Here is a 16397-nt window from a genome sequence, read left to right as displayed (position 1 = left end):
AAATTGGGTTTCGTTACAGCCACACCAACCAAGAATAGTGAAGAAATATAGCAATATAAAACCATAAATAATTAAATAATAATGTTAATCGTGCCAAGTGGAAATAAGTCCAGGACCAGCCTATTGGCTCAGGGTGTCTGACACTCCGAGGGAGGAGTTGTAAAGTTTGATGGCCACAGGCAGGAATGACTTCCTATGACACTCAGTGTTGCATCTCGGTGGAATGAGTCTCTGGCTGAACGTACTCCTGTGCCTAACCAGTACATTATGGAGTGGATGGGAGACATTGTCCAAGATGGCATGCAACTTGGACAGCATCCTCTTTTCAGACACCGCCGTCAGAGAGTCACAGAGGTATTATGGATGTAAAGATTCATTAATTTGGCTGAATATAGGACATCAGTTATTCAAAGACACCGTCGAAGATGCTCTTCAATGAGCAGATAAATGTTCAGGCATATTTAATACAGGTGTTCCAATTGATGATGGGTATCCTGTAATTTCAAGATGAACTGTTTCCATTGGAAGAGAATTATTCAACGTAGGTTGCCACTGGGAGTTCAACAGATCATTTTGTTCTCAGTCAGTTTTGTTCCAGTTCAGAGCACATGAACAGGCCCTTCAACATAATAAATTAATCACAAGCTATTTCCTTATGCCTACACAATGTCCATATGCTTACATTTCCTCACATCCATTTGCCTATCTAAACGTCACTTAAATGTGCCAAATGTATCAGCCTCTGCCACCACCGATGGCAGCGCGCTCCAGCCACCCAACACTCTCCACGTGAAAAAAAGACACCCTTCCTTTTTAAAATTACCTCCTGTCGCCTTAAATCAGGCTCTGTGGTACTAGACATTTCGACCCTGGGGAAAAGATACTCCGTCTACATGATCTATGCCTCTCACAATCTTGTAAACCTCTATCGGATCTCTCCTCGGCCTCACCTGCTCCAGAGAAAACAACCCAGGTCTGGCCAGCTTCTTCTCTACCCTCTCAATCTCCCCATCCTCCTCGCCCTTCCCCTTTGGTAAATGCTATTTAGGGACCTTGCCCACATCCTTTGCATCTACACAAGTATTTATCCTCTTTATCCTTAAGTGATCCTGCCCGCTCCCTGGTTTCGCTCCTGATGTGTGGATAGAATGCCTTGGGATTCTCTTTAGTCCTAGTGCCAAAGATTTTTCATGGCCCCTTCTGGCTTTCCTGATTTCTTTCCTGAGTTAGAATACAAAATATATTTTGTATATTCAGCCCACAGAGCTGTGCCAAACCAGCTACAAAGCCAATCAAAAACAACCAAACACTAATCCCTCCGACCTACACCAGGTCCACATTCCTCCATCTTCCTCACACCCTGTCCAAACGTCTCCTAAAAGCCTCTAATGTATTTGCCTCTACCACCATTCCAGGCATCCACAACTCTCCGAGTAAAAAACTCACCCCTCACACCCCCCCTTGAACCTACCCCCTCTCACCTTCAATGCATGCCCGCTGGTATTCGAACCCTGTCTATTCTGTCGATGCCTCTCATAATCTTGTAACCCTCTACCAGATCTCCCCTCAGCCTCCGACGCTCCGGTGGAAACAACCCGAGTTTACCCAGCCTCTCGTGACAGCTCATGCCCTCTAAACCAGGCAGCATCCTGGGAAACCTCTTCTGCACCCTCTCCAAAGTCCCAACATCCTTTCTTTAGTGGGGCAACAAGAACCATATGCAATACTCCAGATGTGACTTAACCAGAGCTTTATAAAGTCGCAACATAAGCTCCGGACTTTTGAACTCATTGCCTTGACTAATGAAAGCAAGCGTTCCATAAGCCTTCTTAACCTCCTTATCCACCTGTGTAGCCACCTTCGAGGAGCTAACTTGGATCACAAGATCTCCCTGTTCAGCAACAGTTAATGATCTTGCCCTTAACAGTGTACGGTCTCCCTGCATTTGCCCTACTAAGGTGCAACACCTCACATTTATCTGGGACTGTCATATGTTGAAAGATTGGAGCGACTGGGCTTGTATACACTGGAATTTAGAAGGATGAGAGGGGATCTGATTGAAACATATAAGATTATTAAGGGATTGGACACACTGGAGACAGGAAGCATGTTCCCGCTGATGGGTGAGTCCAGAACTAGAGGCCACAGTTTAAGAATAAGGGGTAGGCCATTTAGAACAGAGATGCGGAAAAACTTTTTCACCCAGAGAGTGGTGGATATGTGGAATGCTCTGCCCCACAGGGCAGTAGAGGCCAAGTCTCTGGATGCATTCAAGAGAGAGTTAGATAGCGCTCTTATAGATAGCGGGGTCAAGGGATATGGGGAGAGGGCAGGAACGGGGTACTGATTGTGTATGATCAGCCATGATCACAGTGAATGGTGGTGCTTGCTAGAAGGGCCGAGTGGCCTACTCCTGCACCTACTGTCTATTGTTTATTGCCATCTCTCAGCCCATACCTGCAACAGATCTATATCACATTGTATTCTTTGCCAGTCTTCCACACTGTCCACAGCTCCACTAATCTTGCTGTCATCTGCAAACTTACTAACCCATCCGACTACATTTTCATCCAGGTCATTCATATACATCACCAACAGCAGAGATCTCAGCGCAGGTCCCTGTGGAACACCACTAATTACAGGTTTTTTTTTTGGGTTTCTTTATAACCCTCTAGGGCTCTGTTTGATTCTAACTTTCTAAGCTTTACACACATTTCCTTTTACTTCTTGACCAGATTCATCACCGACCAAAGTTCTTTTACCTTGCCCTTCCTTCTGACTGGAGCATATCTGTCCTGTACACTGCGCGCGCGGCTCTTTAAACACCCTCCACACGTCCGATCTGGACGTGTTCAAAAGCAGCTGTTCCCAATTAGCCCTCCTTAGTTCCTGCATGGTGCTCTCATAATTTGCCCTGCTCCACTTTAATGCTCTCTCGCAAGGCAAAGTTGTTAAAGCTGATCTTGGAAATTAAGGAGTTGTGGTCAACCACGGTCAGTTTGGTCACCTGGCCAGGCTCATTACCCAACACCAGGGCTAGTACTGCTCCTCCTTGATTGACTATCTACATATTGATTTAAGAAACCCTCCTGGAAGCACTTAATAAATTCTGACCCCTTTAACCACTTGCCTGTGATACACCCTCAATGTTTTAAGGAAGTGCTTCTTCCCCCTCCACTGTCGGATTTCCGAACAGACAATGAACTCACGAACACGGCATCAATACTTTTGCTCTCTTTTCGCAAAATTATTTAAGTTCATGAATATATTCCTTAGTGTAATTGATAGTTGTTTACATTCCGCTGTGGTGCTGCGCAAACAACTAATTTCACGATGTTTTTGTGCAGGACTTGGCAGGCACTCAGCTGAGGTGTTGTGTACCACTGAGGTCTCATTATTCACCGAGGAGTACACTTTAAATGGAATCTTTCCCCCAAGACTCAATGTGCAGACATTTCTCCTACCGGGCAGCATCTGTAGTGTGTAGGCCCCCGTTAGTCTCGATAGACCATGGATTTGCGCCTTGGAAAGTTTCCAGGGCACAGGCCTGGGCAAGGTTTTTTTATGGAAGACCAGCAGTTGCCCAAGCTGCAAGTCTCCCCTCTCCATGCCACCGATGTTGTCCAACGGAAGGGCATTAGTACCCACACAGCTTGGCACTGGTGTCGTCGCAGAGCAACGTGTGGTTAAGTGCCTTGCTCGAGGACACAACGCGCTGCCTCGGCCACGGCTCGAACCAGTGACCTTCAGATCACCTTAACCACGTGGCCACGCGCCAACAGCATCGAGACTCTGCCTCCACAAGTGCTCCCTGACCAGCTGAATTCCTCAACCAATTTGTTATTTGTTCACTTTAACGTCCAATGTTAGCCATGCGTGATGTCAACAGCCAAAATAGCTTCTCTCTCTCTCCCTCTCCTCATATAGTAAATTTCTTTCGTATCAGTTTTATGCGCTCAGTGCCTTTTATTACAAAGCTGTGGAGATATGATTACCACATGGTGTGATTTTTGGCTATCATCGTGCTTATGGACAAAATGGACTGAAGGCTGTTAGTGAAAATGGAACCAGTCCTTTACCTGGCGGCAGCTTGCACCTTGACTTCTGCATTCTCAAACACGTGATCTCCATCATCGGAAGAGCAGTGGGTGCGGGAACACTGCCCCCTACAGGTAGCCCCGCCGGAGCACACACCTCCCTCACGTGGAATATTTCACCAAACTATCTTTTGCATGGGGTCTAAATGCTGATGATCCATGCCCTTGACATCTTGGGAACATTTCACCAGAAGGACTGCAAGGATTCAAGGACTCTGGAAAATAACTAAACAAAGAACAGCTAACGTTTTAAGTCCAAGACTTACTAGTTTCTGTTTCCACAATTAGCACCTGACCTACTGATTTTTTTTCCCCCTAACTTTTCTATTCTTGATTTTAAGCTCCAGCATCGGCAAATTTTGCAAAATCTGCAAAATTCCAGCAAATTTGGTAAAAATTTGTTTTGTATTAACACCTTGCAAAAGGATTAAAGGTAACATAAGGGAACTCATTTTAACCCAGAGTTTAGGGAGGGTCTGGAAGCCATTGCTTGACAGAGAGAGAAAACCTCGTCACATTTATATAGTATTACACCGAAACACGGTAATGTATAGGGAGCAGGAATAGGTGAGACCGTGTTTTACGGGCCAGTTCTATACCTGGTTTTGCAAGTGGTTTCATGTGAGGTGAAAAGCCACTGGTGATCTTGTCAACGGCTGCGAACAGAGGTTACCATGAGCCAAGGAGATGTGGTATAAAGTTCATTGGTCTCCAGGAAGGATCCACGGAGAGGACAGCTGCAAGAGAGGAACAATAAACGTCCTCAAAGCTTGTGATATGAACACAGACAGTTTCACGAGATCCTGTACTGTAACTTATTTAATACTATTATAATCATCGTGCTAAAGCTCATCGACCTCGGATCTGGTCAGGGTTAGCGGTGTGTCAGCCTCCGCCGGTTCTTCGGATTCATCAGCTGTGTGGAGAAGGGAAGCTTACTGCTTGCTCTCCAGATCGTCCTAACCCGGCTTGTGTATCAGCTGATGGTGCCACTTAGAACACAACATCCTTGTGCCTATCTAAATGGCTCTTAAAAGCCTCTAGTGTTTTTGCCTCTACAACCATCCAGGGTGGGGCATTCCAAGCACCCACCACTCTGAGTGTAAAAAAAAATTGTCCTTCACATCTCTTTTGAAATTAACCCCTCTCGCCTTAAATGGATGCTCTCTGGTATTAGACATTCAATCTTTAGAAAGAGCTATCATCTGTCTACTCTACTCAGGCCTGTCATAAGCTTGTAAATCTCTGTCAGATCTCCCCTCAGCCTCATGCGCTCCAGAAAAAAACCTGTCCAACCTCTCGTTACAGTACCTACCCTCTAATCCAGGTAACATCCTGGCAAACCTCATCTGCCTCAACATCGAACACCATAGGGAAGCCAGTTCTGAATCCCAATAGCAAATTCTCTACTGATCCCCTGTATCTTGCTTTCTCCATGAGCTTCCCTTGAGGGACCTTGCCAAAAGCCTCACTAAAATCCACGTAGAAGACATTAGCAGCCCTGCCTGCATCAACCACCCTTATCACCTCTTCAAAAAGGTCAGTGTGCTGCCTTTATGGCAGTTATTTAGTTTATAATATTTTCGCGTAGTAATTTGTTAGCATTTTTTTAGTTAAAGTTAGGATTGTTTAAATCAATTGATTTGTCTGTAATACATCGCGGCTGCGATGACGTCACATCCGGGTTTGCCGCGTCTTGTGGGAAATTACCGGTTTGAAATTCACGCAAGGGTGGGGGTCACTCACATGTGCCACCATAACGCTGACTAGGGTCTCTCTATGCACCAAAGACACAGTGAAAGCAACGCTGTAAGTCATTAGATAATCGGTATTTTGAGTTAGAATGTTAACGCCGATTCTGTTAAAAGTAACGACGGTCGGTAAGGTTTACCTTTTCGTCAGTTAAAGAGTCGGGATAGTTTGTATTGAAGTGTATCTAAAGCAGCCAATGGAGCAGCTAGATTCTGACTGTATGCTGCACTTTAATGTAATGTAGTTATTGTAGTTTTACCTTTGCAAGTATTCACAATGTAAATGTGATATTTAGAAGGGAACAAACACTGTACCAATCTTGTATTGTTTTTCAACATTAATGTGAAGAGTGAACAGTAAATGGTTAATCTTACTGCGGCCTCGTTTGCATTGATTCTGGTTTATCTCGACGTTTACCTCGGCGTTACTTCACACCCGAGCGAGAACGTTACAGTGAAAAAGCGGCATTATCAGGTGTTTAAAGTGCAGCCATGTCAACCCGATCCAGCATCAAGTCGTTGTCAAAGTCGTCGTCATCCTGCGACAGGGGCAGTAGGGCATCAAGTAAGGCCACCCAAGCAAGAGCGAAAGCAGAAGCCGCCAAGGTGCGAGCGCGCTTTGCCAAAGAAGAATTAGAAGTAAAGATGAAAGCGGCTGCCAGAGAAGCCTAAAACCAGAAGGAAAATAAAATGAAACAAGTAAAGGCTGTGCTTGAAGATGAACATGAGGAATTTTATATTGATGTGCTTTGTGAAAATAAACAAAGTAAAAATGACTGGACTATTCCGCTGCAAGTGAATCAAAACAATAATCTGTTTAAATTTGATACTGGAGCGCAAGTAGATGTTCTTGCTGAATCTGAGTTTAATGCTTTAAAGACCAAGTTACATCAGATGAATATAAAAGAGACTGGGTATTCAGGTGCAGACATTCCAGTTAAAGGAACATATGTGGCAAAGGTATCACACAAAAATATTGTGCACATGCTTTCATTTGTGGTCGTGCCAAAAAAAGTACAGTCAATTCTGGGTTTACCTGCCTGTGAGAGACTGAATTTGGTGAAAAGAGTTTTAGTTCTGGATAGTGACGCAGAGTCAGAATACAGTGACTTGATGAGAGAGTATGAGGACTTGTTCAAAGGGCTTAGTTGTCTTCCAGGAGAGCACATGATTAAAACTGACAACATGGTGCCACCTGTAGTACATCCATGTAGAAAAATACCTTTTGCATTACATGATCAACTGAAATCAGAGCTTGACAGAATGGAACGGTTAAGAGCCATACAAAAAATTGATGAACTGACTGAATGGGTCAATTCGCTTGTCATTGTTGATAAGAAAAACAGAAAACTGAGGATTTGCTTAGATCCAAGAGCCTTGAATCGAGCCATTAAAAGAAAGCATTTCAAATTGCCTACTTGTGAAGAAATTATGTCACAGTTTGCTAATGCAAAGTACTTTAGTAAATTAGATGCATCCTCTGGATTCTGGCAACTTAAACTAGATGAACGGAGTTCAAAGTTGTGTACCTTTAACACTCCTTTTGCCAGATACTCTTTTCTTAGGCTTCCATTTGGAATTGAATGAGCTCCTGAAGTGTACCATAAAACTATTCACATGCTATATGAGCACATTGAGGCCGTAAATACTTCCATGGATGATATTATTGTTTGGAGATCATCTAAACAAGAGCATGATGCCAGACTTGGACAAGTCTTTGAGGCAACTCGCAAGGCAAATCTGAAATTGAATAAAGACAAATGTCAGCCAGGCGTGACTGAACTTACCTTTGTGGGTGATATCATCAGCAAAGAGGGTGTGTGTCCTGATCCATTGAAGGTTTCTGCTTTTGAGAACATGCCAAGACCGCAATGTAAAAAGAATGTTCAAAGATTTATGGGAATAGTCAACTACATGGGAAAATTCATACCCAAGCTTTGGGAACAGCTTGCTCCATTGAGGCAGCTAACAGAAAAGAAAAACGAATGGAGCTGGAATCATGAACAGGAGAAGGCATGGCAAAATCTCAAGAAAGTGCTCACCAAAGAACCTATGTTGACTTTCTATGATGCTGAGAGACCCATCAAAATCTCATGTGATGCATCTCAAGCAGGCTTAGAGGCAGTATTACTCAAGAAACATGATAAGGAATGACTCCCAGTGGCATATGCATCTTGTGCATTATCTGATCCAGAAACAAGTTATGCTCAAATTGAAAAAGAATTGCTCAGCATTATGTTTGCTTGTTGATTGATTCTAGCCAAGACTTTTTAGATAAAATAAAAAAAGCTTGGGAGGATGACCTAAATTGTCAGATTTCTGATGAAAGATGGAATAAAATTCTTAAACGGGTTAATAAATCATCTTTCTGTGCTCGTCATTCTCTTCTACAATTTGAAGTGGTTCATAGAGCTTACATTTCTAAACAGAAGCTGTCCAGTTTTTATCTGAACGTTTCTCCACTTTGTAATAAATGCAACTCTGCTGATGCCTCTTTAATTCATATGTTTTGGTTTTGCCCTAAATTTGAAAAGTTTTGGCGGGAAGTATTCCATACCTTCTCACAACTTTTTAGGGTCCAATTTGACCCAAATGCCCTTACTGCCTTGTTTGGTATTATTGCAAATGAAGATATAACTTTAAATACTCCTAACCTACAGGTTTTAGTTTTTACCTCTCTTTTAGCAAGGAGAGCAATCTTGCTTAAATGGAAGGAGTCTACCCCTGCTACACATCTTCAATGGCTATGTGATATTATGTCTTAATTAAACTCAGAAAAGATCGGATTGGAACGTACAAGGGACTATGTCCAATCTCAAATGGAATGGAAGACTCTTTCTTCCTCTCCTTACTTATTCGATAACGTCCCACTTCACGAGGAGTCTTGGAGAGGCCCGACGGCATCACGTCCATCCGAGGAAGATAATTTACCCTCGCAACTCCGCGATGAACCCAGGAATGCAAGGGCTCACGACAAGTACTTCTCGACACCGAACTTACCGGATTTGGGGAGAAGAGAGGCAAAGACTGAGTCCAGACCAGCAAATCCCATAACAGATGTACGCCCTCAGTCATGTACCTGTGGACATGTTCCCTCAGCCCGCACGCCACTTGCAGACGAATCCGTAGCACGGTATTTCGCACGACGGGATCTCGTCACTTCAGGACTATACCAGTTCGACGATAAACCTGAAAATTACCGTGCATGGTACTCCACTTTCACCAACGCTATCGACGGAGTCCAGCTCAGAGCAACCCAGGAGTTGGATCTTATGGCAAAATGGCTGGGAAAAGAATCATGCGAACAGGTGAGACGCATGCGTTCAGTGTACATCAACAAACCCGAGCTAGCATTGAAGAAAGCATGGGAGAGACTTCAGGAGGGCTACGGAGCCCCCGAAATTATTGAGGCGGCGCTATGCCAACGTTTGGGAAATTTTTCTAAGGTGTCAGCCAAGGACCACACCAAGCTAAGAGAATTTGGAGATTTACTCATGGAGATTCAAGGCGCCAAAGAAGATGGCCACTCAGCTGGTCTAGTATACCTAGACACTCCAACCGGGATTAGACAACTCGTGGACAAACTTCCATTTGGGCTGCAGGACAGGTGGTTGTCCGTTGCCTCAGATTACAAGGAAGAACACGAAGGTCAATTCCCTCCCTTCGAGTATTTCACCAGGTTCGTGTGCAAGGAGGCGAAGAAGCGAAACGATCCTAGCCTCATAGGTCCAGGAAGCAGTACAATTTACACCAAGCCAGATAAATCCACTTCGAATAATTCCAACATTACTAAACCAGTCTCAGCGCTTAAGACTGAAGTCCTTACAACTAACAACGACTCTAGCAAGAATTGTCCATTGCATAACAAACCCCACCCTCTCAAAAGATGCAGAACGTTTAGGGAAAAACCCCTTGAAGAGAGGAAGGCCCTTCTCGAGGAGAAAGGAATATGCTTTAGATGCTGTTCCTCGACCTCTCACTGTGCGAGAGAGTGTACGATCGCCGTGAAGTGCCTGGAATGTGATAGCACTAATCACGACTGGGCCATGCATCCTGGCCCGTCACCGCAAACCGACAACGCTCCTTCACCCCCACAACAGGACGGCGGGGAGGGAGAAGCTCACTCCAGGACAACTGTTGTCAGCTCGAGCTGTACGGAAGTTTGCGGTCAAGCTCAGGCAAGCCGTTCTTGTTCAAAGATCTGTCTCACTAAGGTGTACCCTAAGGGAGCCAAAGACAAGGCCATCAAAGCCTACGTAATTCTGGACGATCAGAGCAACCGCTCGCTAGTCAGTCCAAAGTTCTTTAACTTGTTCAACATTGAGAGTGAGCAGTTCCCATACTACCTTAGAACTTGCTCAGGCAACATGAAAACTTACGGAAGGAGGGCCGAAGGCTTCCAGATCGAGTCCCTGGATGGTAAAGTCCTCATCTGTCTCCCCTCACTCGTAGAGTGCGAGAAAATCTTGAATAACCGCACTGAGATCCCGACACCAAGTGCGGTGCTACACCAACCACATCTCCACCACATCGCCAAACACATCCCAGAGCTGGATCCAGAAGCAGAAATACTCCTGCTATTAGGAAGAGATGTTCTCCGGGTACACAAGGTTAGGCAGCAGGTCAATGGACCACACGACGCCCCCTTTGCCCAACGCCTGGATCTGGGCTGGGTGGTGATAGGAGAGGTGTGCCCTGGCAACGAACACAAATCAACGGTTAACACACTCAAGACCAATGTGCTAGAGAGTAGCCGCCATATGATTCTTCAACCCCGCACAAGTTCCATGTGCGTCCAGGAAGCACCACAAGGCTTTAACAAGCGCAAAGTAACTGACGAGACGCTGGGTCAGTCTGTCTTTGCTCATAAGGAGCACGATAATAAACTTGCTCCATCGGCTCAAGACGCCATCATCTTAAAAACGGAGGACACCAAGGTCTTCAGAGACAAAGCAAATAGTGGGGTCGCCCCACTACCTTTCAGAGAACCATGCCAGTGCTTGCCAAACAACAAAGAGCAGGCAGTCAAGCGGTTCACGCCCTTGCAAAAAACCACGGAAAGGAGACCTGAGATGCAGCAAAGCATCCGATCGACCCACGAGGTACTGGGCACACCAATGGCAGAGGTCACAGCCATTATGAATGCACGACCACTCCTACCCGTGTCTTCTGACCCGGAAAACCCCTTCATACTGTCGCCATCAATGCTCCTTATGCAGAAGGCAGGAGCTGCCCCTCCACCAGGGGACTTCTCCGATAAGGACCTGTACACAAAGCAATGGAGAAGGAACCTTCAGGTTGGAGATTTAGTCCTGCTCAGGGACAAGCAAATCGCCGGCAACTGCTGGCCAATGGCCAGAATCACTGCCACATTCCCTAGTAGGGATGGACATGTCAGGAAGGTTGAATTGAAAACTACCGACCAAGGCGATGGGAAAATTTACCAAAGGCCTGTTACAGAAGTCATTCTACTTCTACCTAATGACTGATTTAGAGACTGAAGTTTGTATTATGTTCATTGTGACCTTACGAAGGCCAAGCGGGGAGTGTGCTGCCTTTATGGCAGTTATTTAGTTTATAATATTTTCGCGTAGTAATTTGTTAGCATTTTTTTTGTTAAAGTTAGGATTGTTTAAATCAATTGATTTGTCTGTAATACATCGCGGCTGCGATGACGTCACATCCGGGTTCGCCGCGTCTTGTGGGGAATTACCGGTTTGAGATTCACGCAAGGGTGGGGGTCACTCACATGTGCCACCATAACGCTGACTAGGGTCTCTCTATGCACCAAAGACACAGTGAAAGCAACGCTGTAAGTCATTAGATAATCGGTATTTTGAGTTAAAATGTTAACGCCGATTCTGTTAAAAGTAACGACGGTCGGTAAGGTTTACCTTTTCGTCAGTTAAAGAGTCGGGATAGTTTGTATTGAAGTGTATCTAAAGCAGCCAATGGAGCAGCTAGATTCTGACTGTATGCTGCACTTTAATGTAATGTAGTTATTGTAGTTTTACCTTTGCAAGTATTCACAATGTAAATGTGATATTTAGAAGGGAACAAACACTGTACCAATCTTGTATTGTTTTTCAACAGTTTTCACCATGCATTAATGTGAAGAGTGAACAGTAAATGGTTAATCTTACTGCGGTCTCGTTTGCATTGATTCTGGTTTATCTCGACGTTTACCTCGGCGTTACTTCACACCCGAGCGAGAACGTTACAGTCAGTCAAGTTCGTAAGACGCGACTTGCCCCGCACAGTCATGCCGCCTCTCCCTAGTTAGGGTGGTTTTCCTACCCCCGAGAGTTCTCTCCAGTACGTGTCTACCAGTGACGTGAGACTCACCAGTCCAGTTTCAGGATTCTCCCTCTGGAGCAATGGAACAACAGCTACTCGCCAGTCCTCCACAACTGCACCTGTGGCTAGAGAAGACACACAGATATTAGTCAAGGCTCCTCTTTGATTAGGTGGGTGTTTCATCCCTCCTCCCTCCCTGGTCCGCTGAGTCCCCAGCAGATTGTTTGCTGCTCCAGATTCCTGTACCAGGGAAATCACACAGTCAACTTTTTAGGAAGACCTTCCTCTCCTCCACCACCACATTTCTGCAGGATTCGTGAACCCATGAACCGACTCCATCATTCATCTTTGCAATATTTATTTAATTATGTAAGTTAGTTATTTTTATGCATCGCGCTGTGCTGCTGCTGCTGCCAAAACAACAGATTTTGTGGCATGGGTCAGTGATAATAAACCGGATTCTGATTCTCCATCGCACGGCAAGTTCTTGAAGCAACCAGCACTCAGCAGCAAGATGGCCACAGACTTCATGTTTCTTGTACAGTTATCCATAACTTACACTTTTCTTGTAAATGCAGCTTATCTGATGCTATGTGCTTACGATGCTACTGCAAGCAAGTTTCTCACTGCATCCGTACACACGTGTGCAATTTAACTTTGGACCGGGTTCCAATCCCGTTCCCACCTGCAACCCTGGGCGGGTTTTACTTCACGCCAGGTCTGCTCCCTGATCAGTTTCTCCCACAGTCCCCTCTGCTGGGCCTTCTCTTTACAGCCCAGTTAGAAGCTGTGCTGTGCACGTGTCCAGTATCTTGTTCGTTTCTTACGCACCCGCTGACACTGAGACCTGCTCGCTGCCGCTAAATCCTGGAACACGGCCTGAACGCTCAGCTGGGCCAATTCTCTCCCCATCTCACGAACACAGCTCTGATCCTGAGCAACTTCCCAGCAGGTAGTAAGCACCGCAGATGCCGCGGTACATGGGCTCTATGAGGTGGTTCCCTGATCGGTGTCTGATCACAGCCCAATCCCTGGTCCCCGATTCCCTGATCCAAACCATCTGGCAGAAGGCCTGATTGCCAGAATTCACAAACAGCGCCAAGAAAAAGATATTTACAAGAATACACCATGCAATGCCTTTTCATTCTTTACATTAATTGTCAATACTTTCAGTGCTGTTCTATTACGTTCCCACACAACAACAGCACCTCTGCCACTCACGTGGCCCTCTGGGATTGTACACTACTACAATAAATGAGGGGCTTCCTCACCCAACCTGGCCACTCCAGCAGAAGAACCCCACACTATGCAGACATCCCACCCTGCAAAAACTCATTTCACGGAGGTAGCACCATCAATTTGCGGGAGACTCCCGGAACTTCCAGGAGAGGTGGGATGTCTGCAATAGAGTAGCTCCTTAGCAGCTGGCCAGCTAGTTTAAATAACGTTAGCTATGCTAGTGAATGAATGACACCTGTTAAACTCACCACAACAGTTATTTAACCCACCATGGGCAATAGCACTGTCACTATTTTTGACTGCTATTAGGCAGGGGTACACTTTAGTGTCGTCTGGGGTGAAGTACGTTTTATAATTTATTTTTTTGGAACACTCTGTCATGGTGCACTCTCTCGCTCTCAAAAAAAAATCGATTTCCGGGATATTGTATATAATTTGCCGGCATCAGGGAGCCGCTATCAATATGCGGGAGACTCCCGGAACTTCCGGGAGTGGTGGGGTGTCTGCACTACGGCCCTTCTTCTCCAAGCCACAAGAGACGCAGACGATCTGAAATGGATTTCTGCATCTGTTCTGACTCAGGAGGCTGACACAAGATGTGAGGCAAAGCAGCATTGAGGCATGGACTCTGCAGAGATTACAGAGGAGGAAGTATTTGCTGCCTCGAGGCAAATTAGTGTGGATAAATCCCCAGGGCCTGACAAGACCTTGTGTGTTCCCTGTGGGAAGCAAGTGCAGAAATTGCAGTGGGCCTCAGTGACAGGTGAGGTACCATTGGATTGGAAGATAGCTAATGTTGTTCTGCTGTTTAAGAAAAGCTCTAGAAAAACCTGGAAACAATATGCCAGTGAGCCTCTCATCAGTAGTGGGAAAGTTATTGGAAGGTATGCTAAGGGACTAGATATTTGAGTATATGTATAGAGGGCAACTGATTGGGGATACTCAGCATAACTTCATGTGTGGTAAGTTGTGTTCAACCAATCTTATAAACTTTTTTTGAGGAAGTTGATAAAGGCAAACCATTGGATGTTGTCTACGTGGACTCTAGTAAGGCATTTGACAAGATCCCACATGAGAGACGTACGAAAAGGCTGGATGAACTCAGCAGGTCGGGCAGCATCCGTTGAAAGGAGCAGTCGACGTTTCGGGTCGAGACCCTTCGCCATCCTGTTTCCCACATGAGAGGTCGGTGGTGAAGGTTCAGTTTTTCGGCATTCAAGATGAGGTAGTAAATTGCATTAGACATTGGCTTCATGGGAGAAGCCAGAGAGTGGTAGTCGATGGCTGCCTCTCTGACTGGAAGCCTGTGACTAGTGGAGTGCTGCAGGGATCGGTGCTGGGTTCATTGCTGTTTGTCATCTATATCAATGATCTGGACGATAATGTGGTTAATTGGATCAGCAAATTTGTAGATGACACCAAGACTGGGGGTGTAGTGGACAGTGAGGAAAACTATCGGAGCCTGCAGTGGGATCTGGACCAGCTGGAAAATGGGCTGAAAAGTGGCAGATGACATTTAATGCGGACATGTGCTAAATGTTGCATTTTGGTATGACCAGGATAGGTCATACTGAATGGTAGGGCACTGAGGAGTGTAGTTGAACAAAGGAATCAGAGAATATAGGTCCATAATTCATTGAATGTGGCAGCACAGGTAGATAGGGTCACAAAGAAAACTTTTAGCACATTGACCTTCAAAAATCAAAGTACTGAGTACAGGTGATGGGGTGTCACGTTGAAGTTGTACAAGTCATTGGTGAGGCTTAATTTGGAGTATCGTGTGCAGTTTTGGTCAACTACCGATAGGAAAGATGTAAATAAGCTTGAAAGACTATAGAGAAAGTTTATAAGGATAGTGCTGGGACTAGAGGACCTGAGTTACAAGGAAAGATTGAACAGGTTAGGACTTTATTCACAAGATAGTTATATCTTTGGCTACAACTTCTCCAGCCCAAATTCCAGAATCAAAAACAAATGATAACAAATGACTCAGCACCCTTAGCCTCTGCTGAACCCTGTTGAACCAAGGACTGACCACTCTAACAATGACCCACTCCAGCAAACACTAATACTCCCTTCTGTTTATTTGGTCAAAGAGTGACTCAGTCCCAATTTCAAATGGCTCCCACCCTGCTACGGTCACTTTCTCACTCGTTATTTCAAAGAATGTGATGTAGTTGTGCTCTTTCAAATACAGTGGATACTGATTAATCGGAACACATCACGACCAGTTAAGCGGCAAGAAATACAGAACAAATTAGAAAACTACCAATCGTGCTACAGTTCTATTGAATTACCGTAGATTCCGGACTACAGAGCGCACCTGATTTTAAGCCGCTGGCTCTAATTTTAGAAATAAAATCATTTTTTTAATTGTAAAGGCCGCATCGGATTTTAGGCCGCACCGGATTTTAGGCCGCACCGGATTTTCGGCCGCAGGTGTCCCACGTTGTAATATGAGATATTTACACAGAAAGATATTACACGTGAGGATTTTTTTAACTTTTAATTAAATCCATATGGTAACAAAAACAAATACATATTGCAAATGCTTTTTTTCGAACCGTGCCCGTACGCGGCTACTTTTAAATATACGTTGCGTATACTTCTTTACTGAACAACATTCCAATATCTCCTAACGACTGGTAAAAAAATATATATATTGCAGCCTACCAGGAAAAGTTATTGATACCTTTAACTTAAAAGCAGAGTTCGCTCAGATCCAAAGCCGCTCGCGTAATGCGCTCCCTCCCTCCGTCCCGTTTCATCGCAAACCGGCATTTTCCCACAAGACACCGCGAAACCGGGTGTGACGTCATAGCATCCCGCGATGTAGTACAGAAAACAAATATAGTTTAAACTAAGTAGGCAGCACAATGCTTCGAGTGTTTTCCATGTTGATGAGGGTGAGTACAAATGACTGATTTACAATAATTTAATTGTGAAAGTGCGCTTGATTTATCGTACAATTTCATTGGACCTCTGTGAACTACTCATCAATTTTATTGGTCTA

General features: G+C 44.9%; 1 protein-coding gene across 4 annotated transcripts in view; it reads right to left on the bottom strand.

The window, feature by feature from the left end:
* The window catches only part of LOC140716392 (uncharacterized), a 196481-nt gene that overhangs the window by 144055 nt on the left and 36029 nt on the right, over positions 1-16397 (bottom strand). For 2 of the 4 annotated variants that reach the window (XM_073029075.1, XM_073029076.1), the window contains exons 2-3: positions 12194-12270; positions 4697-4834 (exon numbers count right to left, since the gene is read on the bottom strand). The exons of the other annotated variants lie outside the window; for them this stretch is intronic. The gene's annotated coding sequence lies outside the window, so the exon portion shown is untranslated. The remainder of the gene's footprint in view (positions 1-4696; positions 4835-12193; positions 12271-16397) is intronic. 4 annotated transcript variants of the gene reach the window in all.

The sequence above is a fragment of the Hemitrygon akajei genome, chromosome 25 (genome assembly GCF_048418815.1).
Source record: "Hemitrygon akajei chromosome 25, sHemAka1.3, whole genome shotgun sequence".
In the NCBI taxonomy this organism is placed as follows: domain Eukaryota; kingdom Metazoa; phylum Chordata; class Chondrichthyes; order Myliobatiformes; family Dasyatidae; genus Hemitrygon; species Hemitrygon akajei.
Note: the sequence above shows the minus strand (reverse complement) of the source record. Positions and strands in the feature narration are given on the sequence as shown.